We start from the raw sequence: 17004 nt of genomic DNA on the forward strand, positions 1-17004 counted from the left end.
CTCATCACTAATATTAAACTCTAGGATGCCTCATCCACTAAGAATAATGACATACTGAATCCAACTTGAGAATATTACTTTTACTGAGTAAATCCTCCAAAATTCCAAAAGAAAGCTAAAACTCGAGGTCAAAACTGAAATAACAAATATAAGGCCCATGGGATATCATTTGAACACTAATAAACTATAATACAGTCAAAGTCTAGAAGAACGAATAGGAAACCATGGAATAGGATCAACCAGCCTATAAATGAAATTCGAACAGAAATAAGTCAAAAACGAAGGTTGTAGGACACTAAGATGAAATATCAATACTAAGGTTGAACCGCTCAATCAAAAATATCTAAATCAAAACTAAAAATGTGCAGGCATTAATGTTCAAAATCCATCACACTTCCAAATCTCCATTCCAAGGAATTAAAATCCAAAACTGGGCAAATAAAACTATATTAATTTCAACTATCTCAAATCGACTCTAGTATCTAGATGTGACATATCCGAGATAAATTATACCAATCCACAATCGAGACATATCTAGGCAGCAAAATAACCACAGGGATAGCTAATGACTTATAACATAAGAAACCAACTCTATATTAGCTGGAGGGCATAAAACATAGTCACAAAATAGGAGTTATGCAAAAGGAAATAATACTGGCTATAAATGCATATAACGTACTCTATATCTGCTGGAGTGCATGACCTATCCAAACATACTCAAAACATGTGAAGGATGAAAACTACACTAGTGAATGCAAAAGCTTTAGCAAATTGGAAAGATGCAATTTAAGTTCAGAACTAACCAATGCAATACTTCATCTAGGCAGTAAAATAGCCACTGGCTCATATCATCGAGGAGAATAACTCCACTAAGCCTCACTAGGCCGAATAAAGGTTGAAATGGGGATTTACTGAATCCACCTAAGAACAACATCATCAAAGAAGAAATACCAATCTCAAAACCAAGGTGTTAGTAGAGACTAATACCATAGTACCAATAATTTGAGATAAAGAGTTTCTAATTGACCAACTTATGAATGGATCACAACAAAGGCCACCTTCCTCTAACTCTCTAATACTACTTAAGGCTAAACTATATAACTAAAACAAAGGAGTATCTCATCTCTAAACTAGCAACAAGGTAAACTATCCCAAGGGTACAGACCCAACATACTAATGAGATGAATCCACGACATCTCAACATCAATATCAAAATAGCTATCGGATGATAAAATAGCTCCAAATGAATAACGAACCTAAAATTGGTCCATCTAACAAACGAGTTATATTGGAAAGGATGGCAAAAACAAAAATCCTTCGTAACCCAGGAGGCAAGTCTAAGGATCTCAAACTCAAAAAAAGGTAACATAATTTTCGACTCATAATCCAACAAAACTATACAAGGTCACTTACCTTTGATACCACAATATATCCCCAAAATTAATCTAATATAGCTAACCAAGAGGAAGCATAGTCAACCTCACTGAGCTAGGTAAAAGAAATCATCTAATCTAAATATATATACCTAAGACACCAAATAGTATCACAAAAAAATGAATGTGTAACTGCATAACACTAGTCCATACAACTACCCAGCAAGAGCCAGCATATAAAAACATCTGGTAATAACATCAAGTAATAGCAATAACCTTATTAGGTCAATATGGGGTCATAGATAAGGTCTAGAGTATGAATTAGGATTCCACTCATTCCTTAGGGTACAAGTCAAGAAGGTAAGTTGTACCCATCTTGGGTTCTCTTTTTAGCTTTTAATCTGAGGACATTTAGACTTTTCCATCCCTAACCTTATGAACCACAAAGAATAACATTGTTTGTCCTCTTACTCATCCAAAAAAAAAGATCAAACCCATTCCAAAATACTCTTCAAAACTTCTCTTACAAGATTGGAGGATAGGGGTTCAAGAGTGTTAATCTAAAGGCTAATGTTGTCAAGAATCTTTCCTTGAATTATATTGTATATGGCATGTGAGTCTTCTCTAATTTTTATTTCTCAAATATCAAATTTCTTTATCCTTCAAATGTTTAGGGTTTTGGTAATAGTTATTAGTATTGTTTACCCTTGTTTAACCTTGTGTTTATACATGTTTTTTGTGATTATTTGCATATGTGGGTTCTTGTTTATTGTGTTTAACTAATGGGGCATGGGTGTTAGACTCCTATGTTTACATTATAATAATGGAAAAATAATGAGTAGATTCTTTTATGATATTGGAAGACTTCTAATGATGGAAGAAGTCAGCTTTAGGAATGGAAGGACATCAAATCATGATCTACGACATCCAAGCAAATCAATCAAAAAAAGGAGAAAAAGGAAGGAAAATCTCAGTGCCAAAATCATGACAGATCGAATAAATAAAAATAAGAAAAAAGGAATAAAATATTTAAAATAAACTTGGAAAAGCACCAACACTAAAGGTGCAAAAGGATTAAAATATTATGAACGTATCTGATACGAACATAAGTGAAAGTCATGTATGGACATATCTGATATGGACATACCATACGGTAATATTTCTCAATAAGAAAATTAATTTAAATCCTTGATTGAGAAGAAATATCTTGGTTTTCCATATGAAGAGTAGAAGCTGAAGACTATAAAAAAAGAAGACTTAAGATAGAGAAGAGTAATGCAACTTCAAGAAGAAATATCAAAGTATTTCAATATTATCTCACAAAGCTTTGTTATTTGAAGATTATAATTGTTATATAAATAGTACGATTGAGTCAACTTTGTAATAAAGAAAAAAGTTGTGTCACAAGATCTAAAGAATAAAATAAGTCTTTGGATCTTGTTTCTCCTATTAATTCTCGAGCAAACACTGAAAGATCTAAGGTAACATTGAAACCCAAGGGGTTTGGAAGTAGGAAAAACATTGGTGTTCTAAACTAGGATAAATCTGTGTGTTCTTTAATTTAAATTCAATTATTTATTTGAATGCTTGTTTTAAGTCAAACCTGGCTTATGAAGTATACTGATCTGCAGGCAAGTCGACTACGTGAAGTCAATAGTCCACTTACAGAAATTTTAAAGTCACCCCCTCTTGAATTTCAATTAGTATCAGAGAAGGTCTCACTAATAGTGTTGCTATACTGCGTATGATAAAAGATCAAATGGCAAGCGATCAAATTCCCAGTGCTCTTCTTTAAGATAGTCACTCCTCTAAATAACCACCATACTTTAATGTACATCACTACTCTTACTAGAAGAACAAATTCAGAACCTTTATCCAGTCAAATGACTTCCAAGCCAGGGTTTTTATTAATAAGGGACAGGAGACAATCCAAGGACTCAAAGACAAGTAAAAAGACATAGACAAAGAATCAAGAAGTACTAATGTAAAAGACCTTTAAACCTTCAAGGTGAAAAAAAAAACAACAAGAGGTAATTCAAACTAATGAATGAGCTATAAGTTTGCTTTTATGTGTAGTTAGTGATAAAGAATACGAAAAATATCAACTTGCAAAACTAAAAAAGAGACGTAGGACAAATTTGAGGTGACATATGAAGGAACCACAAAGGTCAAAAATAAAAAATTGTTTCCCTAATCAATGAATACAAGTTGTTCAAGGGGGAAGTGAATGAGAACATTGAAATAATGTTTTCCAGATTTAGCAGGATCGTATGCAAAGTAAAATCACTGTGGATGATCTATCCTCTCTGCCCGCAGGTCCCAAAGATGGTACAAAATCTCCATAATATTTAGGAAACCAAGGTATCCATCCTAGAAGATGAAGATATTCACAACATGTCATATGATGAAATACTAGATAATCTCATTGCATATGAATGAAATTATGTCAATAGGTACCACAAAGAGATAAAGAAAAAACCAGTAGCCTTCAACACCACTCCAACTGAAGAAGAGGGCATTCTAGAAAATTTCAATAGTGAAGGAATGACTCTCATAAATCATGGAGTAAGATATATAATGAGACAAAGACAACAAAGATCCCAAGGAACCAAGAACAATGATTCCAAGAGAAATGATGATCTCTATTATCAATTTGGAAGGCCTTTCCACATTAAATAAAACTATCTAGAATTTAGAAGAAAATCGTCTAGAAAGAATTAAACCTTTAGAGCATGGAGTGATGAAGATGAAATAGAAAAAAAAATAGAAGCCTCCAATATGTGCTTCATGTGCTTCATGGAAATAGGTTAATCTAGCAAGGTTAGACCACACAATTCTGTAACATTGTTAAGTCAAACTTAGATATAATAACTAACAAGGTTTAAAAAATTATAGATGAATTTAACAAACATGCTTAAGAGAAGAAAAGTTGTGAAGCTCGACTTAAATGGAAACTCGAAGAGGAACAAAGAAACTATCAAATAAAAATTGAAGCATGTCAAAGTTAAATTGATTTACTTCATGAAGAGCTTGATGATGTAAAAATAAAATTAAATAGCATTGAGAAATGGACAAGTCATAGTTTCATGAGATCGAAATCCTTTACAAATAATTCAAGATCCTCATCAGAATTATTTAAATTAGCAAAGAAATTTTTCTCCTCTTGAGGACTTTTTTGTTTTATCTGTGGGCACATAGGGCACAAATCCTACATGCACCAGCATAAGACAAAGATTGTGTGGGTCTAAATCCCAATGGAAGCACATCTAACTTGTAAGGACCCAAGACCACTTGTGTACCTAAAAAATAATTTTCTTATTTTGTAGGAACAAACCTGTAAATCTATAAGAAAAGAATGTGGGTCATTCATAGCGGATGTTCCAACAACATTAAAAGAAAGAAAGAAAGAAAGAAAACTTTTCTTATTTAAGGAATATAGATGGGGGATCAGTCAGATTTGGTGACAACACTTGAGGAAATGTTATAAGAGTCGACTTAATAAAGCTCATCTTCTTATTTGAGTTTATTGAGGTGTTCTTAGTAGACGACCGCAACCATAACTTGCTCAGCATCAGTCATTGTACGACGCCATATTTGGAGTGTCCTTTAAAGATAAAATTTTCTCCATCAAATATGACAAAAGAGACATCTCTATTAGCGGTGAACACATTATTAATATTTATGTTTTAAATAGTCATTACTATTCTACCTTAACCAGCCTTAATGTGCAAGACAATGATATTTGGTTGTGATATAGAAAGCTTGGGCATGCCAGTATGTATGTCATTGAGAAGTTGTCCAGACTGGAATTGGTGAAAGGTCTGCCAAAACTCAAGTTTGAAAAAAGATAACATCTCTGATGCTTGTCAATTAGGTAAATAGACTTAGATATAATTCAATGTCAAAGACACTGTCTCTACAACAAAACCTCTTCAAATAATCCACAATGATATTTTTGTCCCCACAAAGACCACGAGTTGGTTAAAATAGATATGTTTTTATTATAGTTTATGACTACTTACATTTTACATGGGTAATGTTTCTTCCTCTTAAACATGAGGTCTTCACAATCTTTGAAATTTTTTGTAGAAATGTACAAAGAGATATTGGAAAACTCATCACTTATGTTCATAGTGATGATAGAAAAGAATTAAAAAATAAGGCATTTAAGGAATATAGTGCTCAGAATTGATACTCTTACAACTTCTCCTAACCTCATCCCCTCAGCAATATTGTGCAGTTGAGTGAAAGGATTGATCCCTATAGGAAATTCCCAGGACCATGTTCTTAGAACCTAACCTCCAAGATCAGTTTTGGGTTAAAGTAGTAAGCACAACATGTCACATCATCAACAGATACCTAATCAGACCTATTCTAAAAAAGATGCCTTATAGACACTGGAGAGGAAAAAAGCCCAACATCAGCTACTTTCATCCTTTTTGATGCAAATGCTTTATCCATGACAATGGTATGAATTAATTGGAAAAATTAGATCCATGAAGTGAAGAAGGTATTTTCCTTGGATATTCTCCTACTAGTGGTGCTTACACAGCTTATAATAAAAGAATTTTATGCGTTGAAGAATCTATGCATATTATATTTGATAAATCTAGTCACCCCTATATGTTTAAATATTGCTGCAAAACAAGTAAGTAATCAATAATCTGGAGAAAATAATAGCACAATCTCTAAGCCATCACAAGACAAGTCGACTATACCTCCACAGGAGTCAACTTTCACTATTGAAATGGTGAAACCAAGTCTTCCAAGAGAGTGGAAACATAATGCTAGCTATCCAAATGAACTCATCATCGTAAATCCAGAAGATAGGGTGCGAACAAAGGCATCAATGAGAAAACAAGCTTTTGTCACCCTTGTATCTCAAATTGAACAAACAAAAATCGATAAGTCCCTCAAAGATAAATCATTGGTCAAATATATGAAGGACGAATTGGACCAGTTTGAATGAAATCAAGTTTTGACTTTGGTTGAAAGACCAAGAAACTTCTCGGTAATTGGAACTAGATGGGTATACTAAACCAAAATTGAATGAAAAGGACAAGGTTATCAGAAATAAAGCCAGACTTGTAGCTCAAGGCTATTATTAACAAGAAGGTATTGATTTATGATGAAACCTTTGCCCCCGTGTAAAGGTTTGAGTCAATTAGGATTTTATTAGCCTTGTTGCTTTCACATGTTTTAAGCACTATAAAATGGACGTCAAAAATACCTTCATAAATAGTATAATTCATGATGATGTTTTTGTAAAGCAATGCCTAGTGTTTGAAAATTTGTTGTATCCAAATCATGTTTTCAAATTATCAAAAGCGCTCTCCGATCTCAAACTAGCTCCAAAGGCTTGGTATGAAAGAGTGAGTACTTTCTTACTAAATGGAAATTTTTATAGGGGTAAAATTGATACAACTCTGTCCATATAGAAGCTTGATTCAAATCTTCTAATTGTTCAAATTTATATTGACGATATTATTTTTTGTATGTCTAACATCTCTCTGTGTAAAAATTTTGCTAATTTGATGAAAGGAGAATTCAAAATAAACCTTATAGGTGAGCTCACATTTTTCTTGGATTTACAAATCAAACAAACTACCAAAGTCACTTTTATTAGTCAAGCCAAGTACACAAACAAACTCATAAAAAATTAGGTATGGAAAAAGGAAAGTCCTATGGAAGTCCAATGAGTCTATCCACAATCCTTGATGCAGACTCGTTTTGTAAGAATGTTGATGAGAAAACGTATAGGGGAACGATAGGATCACTACTCTACCTAACTGCCAGTCGACCATACATCATATTCAGCGTATATAAGTGTTCAAGGGTTTAGTCAACTCCTAAAGAGTCTCATCTGATTTCCATTAAAATTATTATATGATACTTTCTAGGAACTAAATCCGTTGGACTATGGTCCTTGCTCTTCCTATTTTGACTTAATTTTATATTATGACTCTTATTTTGTAGGTGATAAAAGTGATAGAAAGAGCACTAGTTGAACTTTTAAAATTCTTGGTGATGCCCTGATTTCATAGCACAAGAAGAAGAAAACTTCAATTGCACATTCAATACTGAAGATGAATATATAGATGTTGGAAGTTGTGGTATTCAAATTTTATGGATTATGTATTAACTACTTGATTTTAATATATCTTTTTAATCTATTCATACTATGTATGATAACACTAGTATTATTAGTCTATCTAAATATACTATGCATCATTCTTGCGAAAAACACATTGATATTAAGCATCATTTTATTCGTGATCATGTGAAAAATGGTAATTTTTCATTAATATTTGTTGACTCTAAAAATCAACTGGCGGATATTTTTACAAAACCCCCGTTAGAAGAAAGATTTTGTTACTGTAGGTAAAGAATTTGTATTATTAGTATTAATGATTGATCAAATTTATATTTTGACAAAAAATATTTTTACTTGCTCCAATTTTGTGGTCTGGGTTTTTTAAACTTTATTTTCCAAAAGGAAAGCTATTATTACATTCACTATTTTTCACGCCACATTTTTTGGCTCAACACCTCTTTACTTTTCCAACACTTCTCCGACTGCCACTTTTTCACTTCCATTAGTCATGTTTTTCCTTCACACCTCTTTAGCTTCATCTTCCCTGTATTTTCAAACAATCACATACATCTCCCATTCCTCCTCAATTACTCTTAACCATTTTATTCTCTCCCTATATACCCTTTTAAAAAATCACTTTTTATTATTTCCTATGCCCAGAACCCATTTTATGACGACCATGTCCAATTCTCTTCCTAAAACTTTCCTATACATCCCTCTTATTCTCTCTAAATCCTTTGATGAATCCTTAGTGAACTCAATGTCAACACTCATCAAGATACATCACCCTAATTCCAGTCCAGCCCCCTTCACTAATAAATCTAATCCAAATCCTCTCCACTTTCTCCCTCTAGAGGACATGCACATGCTCTAGACATACTCTCATAAATACAAATTCTCCACCTTTAACAGTCTCTTCATTCTCCGAAGTCACATTATCAATCTCTGTCAATTTAAAGACTCCTTATGTAATGTTAGTCATTTATTAAAATTTCAAGATTTGTTACTTGACTTTCATCTCTGTGGATTTCTAGTTTACGATGATCTAGTTCGCATATTTTATGCAAATCTTTGCCCCTCCCCTGATTGTGGGGAACTTGAGACTCTTCTTCTTGGAAGAATGATCATTGTTAATGATTTTCTATTAGAGAATGCTTTAGATTCAACGTTCTCTGGAAATATTTGTTTTATAAATTAAAATTGGTTTGATAATTTTAAGGTTAGCTTTGAAGAAGCCAAGATATTTCTGTCAGACCCAGACTATGTTTTAACCATTTTTTTCCCTTGTCCCACTATTTCAAGTTTCGTATTATAGATCTTATAATTGCTACTACATGGATAAAATACCCTAGGTTTCTAGCCATTACAAAATTTCCTAGATTTCTGATATATGGACATAATACCACTAGGGTAAATGATTCGTACACTGCGATATGAGTGGTATAAGTTAGTCATATACTGGATAGTATTGGTTGTTTGGTTTGATTTAGTTTTTAGAATGGATACCACTTGGGTTCTATGAGTAGTATTAGTGAACACGGGTCGTTTAGTTTTGGTCTTTCCTTCTTTAATCTTAGACTTGGTAGAATAAGTTGAATCTGAGTACGAGTGGCTAACCTTTATTCATAAGCTAAGGTATGAGTCGTACCATGGACTCGTATAGTGGGTAGTATTCAATTCTTTTCAGACTCTATTTTCCATGGGGTATGGACCATAGGTATGAGTTCTATGCATGGATACAACATAGTTTAGGGTGAGTCATACCTTTGACAGTGTTGGGTCCAAGATAGATGAACTTGGGTAATAGTGGTGGGTACCACTCGTATTGGAGGGTACGACTAGTATGTATATTCATTTCCCTCTAATGGGATTTTTTTGCAGTTTAAGTGAGGGCAATCTGGATATTTCTTCACTTAACCTAATGAGGCCCCACGACCTTTAACTCACTTGGATGGTTATTTGACCTATTATTCTCATTTTTAAAACTTAGATAAACACTCTTTAATCTTCTCTAATGTTCTCGTGCAAGGAGAGCTAGGGTTTTATCTTAAGGATTAATTTGGAGCTTTTTTTATAATTTCTGTCCATCATCTTCATTAATTAAGGCATGTTCACTACCCTTATTATTAGTTCCAACTTAAGGAATGGTTTTATGAAATGTTTTCATGGCTTTATTATTGTATATATTTGGGTTTATATATATAATTTTGGGGCTTTGGTTATAAATTCTTGGTTATGCTTTTCCCATGTTTTAATTGTGCTTTTATATGCTTTAATGGTGGTTTTGGATAAATGGTTGCATGGGAATGGGTATTTGGTAATTAGCTTTGGTTTTTAAAATAATATACCCCCAATGTATTTGATAAAATGCCTATGAGAATATTTTCACTGCATTGTTGAATTTGTAATAGAATTTATGCATGGTTTAAACATTGTAATAGAACCCTCAATGGCTAAATTGTTTGGAATGGTCAAAATGGAAGGGTTTTGGGTTTAACAATCATTCTTGTAGGGTACAATGGAATATCCTTAGTAATCATAATAATGGAACATTTCTGGGGTAAATGGTACTCCCTCAAGTTTATTGGATAATGTGATCTATGGGTACATGGAAATCCCTTAATCTCTAAAACATTTGGCTAAGGAAAATACTTACAAGTTATAGTTTGTATGACGATACCACCATGTATAGCCTCGATTAATAACAATGGTTTAGTTTATTGGAAATGATTTTAATTAGACAATAAATATGGGGTGTGATAGCTAACCATAAAAGTGGGAATCCAATAGATTAACATTAGAAACTCATATTCGTTGACATAAGAGGTAGGTGATGTCGACCTTATATGATACTATGAGGTACAAAGGAATCATCAAAGTAAACTGTACATATGTATCATGGATGGTTAAGGGTACTAGGGAATCCCTTAACCTTACGGTATCTTCGGTTCAAGTAGCTAAAGTCATTGAGGCTCATTCAAGGTCTTACACTGGGCCAATATAGCTCACGGGTGGTTAAGTATGGTTAAGCGACACATAGCCAAGTTAATAGTTTTAACTAAATGCTAAACCCGGGTCCCTTTCCCGATATAGTTATATATATTATTTAAGGTTTGTATGCATTTGTATTGTTTAATTGGTTTTGTTGAATGGCATTATTTTATCCTTATCTTGTGTTTATGCTAGTGTTCACCCGCTAACCCATTTTTAGGCGGCTGTTTCCCCACGCAATGCTGGAATTGATCATTCCACTCTTACTACATAGTGATCATACATCAAAATCAGCTATTGAATTAAAATGGCGAGCTTCTATCTTTTTGAAAGGCTCTGTTGTATGTATGTTATTTCATGCATTGGTTTATTTATGGATATTGGTTTTGGCTAATGTTGGGGGCATGTCCCAACTAAATTTTTATATTTTTTTTTCTAGAGGCTTTTATGGAACTACTATTGGTTGAAAGGGGTGGGATTGCTAGTGGTGTTAGCCTTAGTATTGTTATTTGTATTGGGACTTACACTAATTGACTGTATTATTTGTTGTTTCATCCTCTTTTATTTTGGGATTATATAATTATTAAGGAAAACATAAGCTTATAATTCAGATTATGGTTTTGTTTGTACTGGTTATCAGTTGGGTATAAGACGGTTGGACTCGTTTGGGTGGTCACAAATATAGAGCTATTCTAGAGTCTTAGATTATTCAATAATGCTATCTTGTTATATATTTGAAATTCATCCAACTTAGGATGTGCTTAGGGCTATTGGGTTGGTAACGAGGGTGGTCTTTAGACTTGGTTGGACTTGGGATGCCCATTACGAGAAGGCCCTGATTCGGGTCATGTCAACTAATTCCCAAGAAAGGACCCCTTAGTAATATTACTAGTCGTGATGATTTTTACTATACTATATGGTTAAGAAAATTAAAATCAATTGGGAAACTTGGATCCAAGAGTACATGCTTAAATGTGCAACCGATGTTCATGCCTTTGCTAGTTTCCCTTATGGCCTGCTCATTACTCAGATTCTTCAGTGCTATTCTATTAATCTATGTTCTTACCCCCAATAGAGGTTGTTGCCACCTATGACTACCAAGATGTTTTCAAGTATGGGCTATGTCTTTGTTGAAGATGAATAGTGTTAGAAGGATTCTACACAGGTAGATTAAGATCATCCCAAGATAAGAAAATCTATTTCAAACTCTATGATTATCGTTTTGAAGGAACTGGAGAAGATTAAGGATTGGTTCAAAGCCATCGAGAAATGTTTTTCACTACTATAGTAGTCGACTCAGAAGCTTTCGTACCTCGGGAAAAGCACCATCACAAACATAGGTGTGGTTTGGTTGGCTCTTGATATGTTCAAATAGGAGGGCATATAATTTTTTACTCAGGGGTTCAGTTGAACGGATTCCCTCAAAACCCAAGTCCACTCTTCCAATGCTGATCTAGCTATTTTCATCCAGAACACCTATTCCTACTTCTTCATAAACATTGAATAATCATATGCCACATTTTTTCATAACTTGCATAACACTCTAACCTACTTTCTCAAGAAGTAGTGAATAATGATTACATTGTTTTTATTCGAAAGAGGGTCCTATTCCTTGTTTAGATGGGTTGTAAGATGATTTTTAACACAGTATCTGCTACAGTATTTTTGCCTTACCTAATTATTAGATTATATAAATATGCTACTTGTTATATTTTGTTTCACTATTATTTTTTATTATACCAAAAAGAGGGAGAAAGAACAGAACATCAGCAAATCAGGAATCGCCAATCAGTTGGGGGAGCAAGTCGACTATCGATAAATGGAAGTTGACTGATACCCAAAAAACTTGGAATAATAGAAATGTGTGCAAGTCAGTGGTAACAAGATGACGGACAGAGAAGTCAACTGATGTTTACACTTATTTGTCATTATAAAAAAGGGGTGAATGTTATCCTCATAATTTACATTTTAATAATGACAAACTAATAAGTATATCATTTTAGGATATTAGAAGACTGCTAATAATTAAAGAAGCAAGCTCTACGAAGTAAAGGACATCAAATAATGATCTACAACATCCAAGCAAATCAATCAAAACAAAGAGCAAAAGAAAGGAAAATCTCAGTCCTAGAATCACGGTAGATCAGATCAATCACAATAAGGAAAAAAGAAGTAAAGATCGTGAACAAACCTAGAAAAGCATAAATTATTACATGATCAAAAGTAAGAAAAGATCAAAAAATTATCTGATACAAACTTGAGTGAAAGTTATGTATGGACGTATCTGATATGGATATACCATATGATAATATTCCTCAATGAAGGAATCAATTCAAATCCTTAATTGATAAGTAATATCTTGGGTTTACTTACAAAGAGTATAAGCTAAAGACTATAAAATAAGAATACTAAAGATAGACAAGAGTTACACAACTTCAAGAAGAAAATTCAAAGTGTTTCAATCTTAGTCTAACAAAGCTTTGTAATCTGTAGCTTATAAATGTTATGTAAAGTTTATTATTGAGTCAACTTTGTAATACAAACTAAAGTTGTGTCACAAGATCTAAAGATCAAAATAAGTCTATGAAACTTATTTCTCATAATTGAACTTAAGCCAACACTAAAAGATCTAAGAAAATCTTAAAACCCAAGAGGACTAGAAGTAGGCACCACATTGCTGTTCCAAACCAGGATAAATCTTTGTGTACTTTGCTTTATATTAAATTATTTATGTAAGTGACTATCTTAAGTCTAACTTGTCTTGAGAAGTACACTAACCTATAGTTAAGTTGACTATGAGAAGTCAATAGTCGACTCACAGTAATATTCAAAGCCCCCCCCTTTTCTTATATTTTAAGGGGTAACCTAGTTATAATGGTTTTTAATTTGGTTTTGGTCATGATAAAGGTATTCACTCAAGGTTTTTGTGAAAATATCTAAGCAAGATAAATATTTACATGATAATAGTGTTTTAAACTATGAAAATAGCTTGATGAGTAAGAATGATTAGTAAATGAATTTGTAAAGGCCTTGTTAGCCATGGAATGTGTTTTTTTGACAACTTTGGTGGTTTTATTTGTTAAATGGTGTTTGAGTCCCTAAAATTTAAATTGAATTATGTTTGAAATAGAGTTTTGTATATGAATGCTGCTTAAGATTGACTGGGATTAGATAGGTCTCAATGGCAACAATTTGACTTGAATGGTGGTTGTAACTTAGGTATTGACCTATTAAAGTGATTTATTGATAAATGATTCATGAAGACCTTGTGGTTTTACGTGGTGTTGAATTATAGCCTTGATGGTTTGAATTAGCTAGGTGGGTTAGAGTCCTCGAGTGTTGAATATAATTGATGTTAATGCATGGGAAAAAGGTGAGAGTCCCAATCTCAACTAAGAATAGTCGCCACAGCTTTAGGTTAGATTCCCTTTCCTAATGAAATGGCTTGAGGTTAGAGTCCCTTGCCCATTGAAATAGCTTGAGGCTAGAGTCCCTTACTAACTTAAATGGCTTGTGGTTAGTGTCCATATGCTTCATAAGATGGCTTGAGGTTAGATTCCTCTTACTTAATATAATCAGGGAGTTTAAACTTCCTAAGATACACGAGTGGAAGGTTAGAGTCCTTCACTTCTTATTTCACGATTGGATATTCGATATGCATGCTAAGACCTTGTTCCCTTCCTGATACTTGATGTATTTCTCTGTCTATATAAGTGCCTATGTATATAAATGTGGTTGCATATGATGATTTTACTTATATTTGAATAATGGCACTATTTTATCCTTACCCTTGAGTTACACGCTAGCACTCTAACTGCTAACCATTTCTGGACGCGTCCTCAAGCCACAAAGGCAACGGAGCTTCTTTTTCTCTTCCTGTATAGTGACTAGGTGTTTGAGTTATTTTTCCGTTGAGTTTGAAGTTATGAGCTTCCATACATCGGAAGGTATGCATTTTCTTGTATTTTTACCTTATGTCATAGACTTATTTAGACTTGGTTTTATGCTATTGTCGGGGGCATTTCCCGGCATATTTAGATATCTGATATTTAGAGGCTTTGAGGATGACTGTTCACTTGGGTATATTGGTTTTTTATGTTGACAAAAATTGAATGATTAGACATTCTTAAGTTATGTTTTCTAGTTGTTTTTCTGCTATCTTAATTATGTAATCGAAGTTCATTAGACACTTGTTGATTGATGTGATAATTAGGTTAGGTTAACGGGGCGATCTCTGGTACTTAAGGGGCATGAGATGCCTACACGACAAGGTCCGCCTTTGGGTCATGTAACATTAATACCTAATTTTGTTTATCTATTACATCCTCAAAAATAAGCAAAAACTAGACAAGACCTCGATTCTTAAAAATTTAGCTAAAGAAAATTTAGGTGAAATTTTTACCTTATATTTCAGTTTGACGACTTTTAGTAAATTCATTAATGTAGAAATTACATACTACATCAACTCAATTTGAGTTGAATAAGTATTCATTGTGTCAGTTTTAAAGTATTTGTGAGAATTTTTAATACCCTCTATGAAAGCAACCCAAACTAATTGAGATACACATAAGGCTGGCAATGATACAACTATGAGTTTCCACCAATTTTATCTTCAACAACAAATTGGGGCTTTAATGGTTTCCATATAAAGAAGAAGATGAAGAGAACTTCCCTTTCTAGAAATTACTATTATGTGTTTTCTATTGTTTTTTTGTATATTTTTTTCTTATTTGGACACTTTTAGTTGGGTTGGGTTTTATTGCTCTTGATAGATGATTTTTATTTAATAAAAGGCCTAAGTAGTTGATTCTCAAAAACCTATCATAAGTAAATTATATTTAAAACAACTCTATTTTTTAAAGAAGTTAAAATCAATTTAATTTTTTTATCATTGTCACGACCCAAAACGACGTCATGATGGCACTTGTCGCACCTTATGTGCTATTAAAGAACTTTCAATGTGTAAAACTACAAAAATATGCAATTACTTAGGCCATTTTGTTAGATAGGATGTGTTTTATATTATGTTTTGCAGGAAACCGGATATTCAGAGCTAAACAGAGGGAAACAAGTAGAAAGCTATAATTAGTCCTACCTAAGATTGCACTTATGTGGCCTAGCTATAACCTATGAGGCGTAGGTTATACCTACATGGCATATGTAAAAGAGTAGTTGTTAGAATGTTGATGTTAAGAGAATCAGAAGTTTAGATTTAGGCCCTTCTACGTTTGATGGGAAAATTATGTGTTGAAACCCTTTGGGGTTGCTCTGTATAGGAAGGGACCAGGTTCCTCAGAATTAACCACATGGAATAAAAAAATAGAGTGCTGGAAAACTAAAAATACTGCATAAAGAGTAAAAGGCACAAGGATTTTTATGTAGAAATCAGAAATGGAGAAAACCACGTCTTGTGCTCACAAGAACCAATGAAATGCACTATAATCAACCAGTGAAATATAGCTTAGACTACGTAAAAACCACGACTTTCCGAGATTTCAACTGTTTGGCTAGATTTTAGCCTAACTCTAGGCTTCTTGCGCTCGTAGTAGCTCTACTACCAACTCATCTTGGTAACTCTACCAAGGACTCTCTTTACTCTAATTAACTATAATTAGCTTTACACTTAGGCAACTCTACCAAGGCAACACTCTCAACTATAAAACACTACCTTATATGATTAGTAGTTTAGTAACAATTTAATACTCACTCAAGAACTATTAAGCACTCACAAAGGATAATAACATAAGCAGTGTTAAAATAAGGTTTTCGTTGCCTCTCTTCACTCGCCTGATTTGTGAAAAACCCATTTTTGACTAAGCATATCTTTTCTTTTATAGCTAGGTGATAATTAGGGCTTAGAAGATCATTGAATGAGTTTTCCAAGATATTAAGAAATAGAACTAAATAGCACCTGTAGGATTGTTACACAAGATGACAAATTTGTGCAGAAGGCGCATACCAGCTGTACTTATTCTCACATGCTGGGTCTTGGGACCTTATAGTTTAGTTTCCAATCATCAAAACGACATATAGAAATTTCTCCCCTTTTTGATAATAATAAACCAAACTATAAAATTTGAGCATTAGTACATATATATCACATTTGATTAGAGTGATTACCACCTGAAGACGAATGTTCCACCTATCATTATGCTTTCTTTATTATACAAAATAGGGACCTAGTCCCTTTTTTTCATTTGCAGCAAAAACTTCTAAACTGCTTGGCTTTTGACTCTTAGAAAAAAATTTCTGGTAATTTGAGTTCAGGACAACATACAACTTACGGTACAAGTCGTATAATAAGATACATGTTGAGGGCTTAACCTCATATATAAATCAGTGTGTTATATGTCACATTCTATCCAAGGTATGAATTTACTCCTTACTAGAAGTATGATAAGGTATTAGTGAAATATTGCTAAGTCGTATGATGTCCCTAAGTTAGTCTAGAGGATTCTTCTTGGGGTACTGGTTGTAGGGTACTCTTCTTATATGCTTGGATATGAGTCAGACCTTGGTGTTCGTATCTTGGTCTATATAGGGATC

Source organism: Capsicum annuum, chromosome 8, assembly GCF_002878395.1.
Source record: "Capsicum annuum cultivar UCD-10X-F1 chromosome 8, UCD10Xv1.1, whole genome shotgun sequence".
In the NCBI taxonomy this organism is placed as follows: domain Eukaryota; kingdom Viridiplantae; phylum Streptophyta; class Magnoliopsida; order Solanales; family Solanaceae; genus Capsicum; species Capsicum annuum.